The sequence below is a fragment of the Myotis yumanensis genome, unplaced genomic scaffold, assembly GCF_028538775.1.
Source record: "Myotis yumanensis isolate MYYU_CA2020_CCGP unplaced genomic scaffold, mMyoYum1.0.hap1 SCAF_7, whole genome shotgun sequence".
In the NCBI taxonomy this organism is placed as follows: Eukaryota; Metazoa; Chordata; class Mammalia; order Chiroptera; family Vespertilionidae; genus Myotis; species Myotis yumanensis.
Genome location: NW_027223758.1, coordinates 14,435,183 through 14,439,184, shown reverse-complemented (window position 1 = coordinate 14,439,184; position 4,002 = coordinate 14,435,183). Strand labels below are relative to the sequence as shown.

General features: G+C 45.1%; 1 pseudogene; it reads left to right on the top strand.

The window, feature by feature from the left end:
- The first annotated feature begins 254 nt into the window (after positions 1 to 254).
- On the top strand, positions 255 to 882 carry LOC139014349 (small COPII coat GTPase SAR1A pseudogene; annotated as a pseudogene).
- The last annotated feature ends 3,120 nt before the right edge of the window (positions 883 to 4,002 follow it).

Here is a 4,002-nt window from a genome sequence, read left to right as displayed (position 1 = left end):
CAGAGGCAGAGCTGCCTCAAACTGATTGTCAAACTGCAGTGGGAAGGCCAGAGAGAGTTGGGGGGCAGGAGGGAGGGGAGTAAGAGATCAACCGAAGGACTTGTATGCATGCATATAAGCATAACTAATGGACATAAGACACTGGGGGGTAAGGGAGGGTAGCGGTTTGTCAAGGGCGGGGGGGGGGGGGGAAAAGGACACTTATGTAATACCCTTTGTAATACTTTAAGCGAAAAATTAAAAAAAAAATAATAATGTCTTTCATCTTTGGGTAGATCTACAATGGCTTCAGCTGTGTGCTCTAGTTCCTAGGATTGTACAAGAAATCTAGAAAACTTGTATTCTTTGATCTGGACAATGCAGGCAAAACCACTGTTCTACACAAGCTCAAAAAATGACAGACATGCTTCAACATTACATATGATATCCAAGAGCTGACAATTGCTGAATTGACTTTTACAACTTTTTATCTTGGTGGGCATGAGCAAGCAAGATGAGTTTGGAAAAATGATCTCCCAGTAGTTAGTGGGACTGTCTTTCTGGTGGACAGTGCAGGTCATCCTCACCTCATGGAATCCATAGTTGAACTTAATGTTTCAACGATTGATGAAACAATATCCAATGTGCCAATCCTTATCTTGGGTTACAAACTGACAGCACAGATGCAATCAGTATAGAAAAACTCTGGGAGATATTTGGGTTTTATGGACAGACCACAAGAAAGGGGACTGTAACCCTGAAGGAGCTGAATGCCCGCCCCAGGGAAGTGTTCATGTGCAGTGTGTTCAAGAGGAAAGGCTATGGAGAGGCTTCCACTGGTTCTCCCAGTACATTGACCGATGTTTGGACAGTGAAAATAGGAGTTTTACTTCTGGGGACTGATCCTATTCACAGCTTCCTCATGAACTTTTCTAATAGAACAAGAAAAGCTCTCCAACCGCCTCTGGTGTTGAGAAGCCAAGATTCTCTGTCAGCTCTCACTTCACCCAGTGGCAACATGTGCTCTACTCCACATGGTTGGAGGTCATGCTGCCCGTGTGCTGGAGTAAGTCAGCATCCCGGGCCTCGGAAGCTGGCAGGATTTGGCAGGTGAAGCTGTGTGCCATCAACCGGCAACTGAAAAGGAAAACATGTCTCACCACTGTGGTTGATTTCAAAAGAAATTATTCCATTTTTCAAAGGAAGTGTTACTGTAATTGGTTTATCTTCTAACATTTTGAGTTTACAATCTACTTGGTTCAGGGTTTTCTGTTCTTTTTGTTTTAAATCTAGTGAGTGGCATTTAGATACTTCATACAATTATGCAGAGGTCCATGTTGGAGGCCAGAGCTCGGTCAGGTGAACTTACTCCTGTTGTGTCAGCAGGTTAGTGGGAGAAGCTCCCTGTTTGTCTAACTGCCTGGAGTAGGTGGCATCACCTTGTGCACAGAGAACTTGGAAAGGGCAGAACCTGGCCTCACAGGTGCAGCAGGTGTCCACTGTGGCAAGCGAGGGCTATTCCCCGTCATGGAGTCTATAGCAGATTGCTCACTGCGGAGGAGTTCATTACAGAGTGGGTTATTGTTGTTATTATTACTTATAAAGTTAACAAATTTCAGCAAGTCTTTACTTTTAACTGTTGAGAAGTTTCACTTCTCTCTCTTTTCTGAATAGAAAACTTTTCTGAATAGAAAAGTCACACAGGACAAACTTAACAGCGGAAGGGCTCTTAATTCTGTGGTTTGAGAACTTAAAAATCTGGTGTTGTGGCATTTGGTCAAAGCTTGGAAAGATTCACTCAGCAGGCTTTAAGTTTTCCACTTGCAGAATTTGCTTGGGGCAAAACCAGATGCATCAGGAGCTTTGAGATACCACCAGAGACACTGGTTGGGGTGTTCATCAGAATCAACACATATAGTGCTTATTGGTGTCAAACATTGTGCTGTTTCACATGTCAACTTGCTTAGCCCTGGTTCAATTCCCGTTCAGGGCACATGCCTAGACTCTGGGGAAAAACCTCTCTATCAGCCCTGAATTTTCCAATCTCTTGTTCTTCAGGTGCATACGGTTTTGTCATTATGATGATGCGTTGAGGGCAGTGACTCTTGGTATCCACTCAATTCTGCTTTCCTTATTTTAGTAATCTTTAAAAGCTAAGATCCTTTTACCAATCCCTGCACCCCACTCCTGACCCAGGCCTGAAGCCTGAGGCATGGTGGCCCTGGAGAGCTAAGTAGGGAAATGGGACAGATAAAAGAGTGTCCTCAGGAAGAGCCAAATGTTACCTAGAGGCACTTGTCCCCCTCCACCTTCATCTCTGGAGGGAGTCAAGCAGCCCCACTGCCCACTCGCTGGAGAACCCACTGTTGTTTGAGTGGTCTGCATCTCAAATGCTTCTCTGATTCCTCCCTAAACATAAAAGACTTAAGAGAGTATTTTTGAAAACATTATGACTCTCTACTCTGGGCCTTGGACACAGGACATTTCACTTGAATCTCTAGCAGTTCCTGGTCTCGTCAGTGAAGTACACATCTCAACTTTTCCTCTACAAAACCCCTTCTGGAGGGTGTTCTGGGGAGAGCAGTGACAGCCTAGTTGATCCAGTGCCTAACAGACTCATGTTTTCCTGCCACTTACTGTGGGAATGCATCAAATTAAATTGAAGAGTCTTCCCTTATTAGAGTATCCATTTATCCTGATTTGCCTGGACAGCATAATTACTAATAGAGCTTCTTTCACTCCCAAAAGAATCTGGTTTGAGTATAATCCATTTTCAAGTTGTGAGTCAAGGCAGAAAAGGTTTGCTCTGTTTTGGTCATTTTTACAAAGTCGGGGTAATAATAATAATGTTTTTCCCGTGCATCTCAGGATTGTTTTAAATACAAGTTAGATAGGAAAAGACTTTCACAAACCTATATCAACTAATAACAAAATCAATTATAATAATGCAGGGTGGGTTATCAATGGCCTCCATCATCCCCTGTAAACTTTGCCCTCTGAAGGCAGCCAACCAGTGGAACATCAGACAGCATGGGGCCATGTGGGGGGCAGGCAGATCTTCTCTTTAGTCTCATTTCCAAGACTGCCCCTTTAAGGGCACCAAAGAAGGGTAGAAAAAGAAATAACCAGGAGCTGACAGTCACTTCCCACAACCACAGCACTCAACCATGTAATTACTATCATCAGGCCCACTTTCCAGAGATGGAAACTTAGTCATAAAGACACTGAGGAACTTGTCCAAGGTTGGGTATCTGATAAGAGGTGGAACTAGATTTGAACCAGGCAGTCTAGTGTCAAGGTCACAACACTGCTGCTTCCTGTCCTGCCCTATCTGCCCCATGTCTTCCCCGGTACAAGCACACAGCTCTTGCAACAGCCCCAAGGCTCCTTGTGCAGACCTCACAGACCTGAACCCTCAGGCCATTCTCTGCCACCAAAGGGAGAGCCACACAGTTCTGACCCTGACCCCAGATCTGACCCTGACACCTGGCTTATATAGGTTTTCTGCTTTTTCACAGTGAGTAGGAGAGGTTTGGAGAGACCCTACATGGGGTTGGTTACAAAGCATAAAACCAGGTCAATAATAAAAAGCAGAGATTATAAATTCATTCAGCTCCTGTGGTGTGATTTTTTCCCCCTGACCCTTTGCTGTGAGAACATGACACCTGTGGGGGTGAGTGGGAAGGGGTTGAGTGGGAAAGGGGGTGAGTGGGAAGGGAGCCAGGGGAAGAGAAACTGAACTTTAAAACTGAACTGTTTCTTTTTTCCCGGGGCCAGGCAGAGCCTGGCAGGGTAGGCATTTGATACATGTGGTTGAACTGAGCTTGCAATGCATATGCTGGTCCAGGCCTACCAAACCCAGAAGTTTCATTTGCTGTACAGTTGGATGACCCACATCTGTCTTGGAAAGAACATGTGTAGCCAGAGAGTGCAAACATGCTATTGGGTGTGCATGCAATGCTATGTGGGAGACCCCAGCTGGCTTAGCACAGCAAATGAGACTTCTGGGTTTGGTGGGCCTGG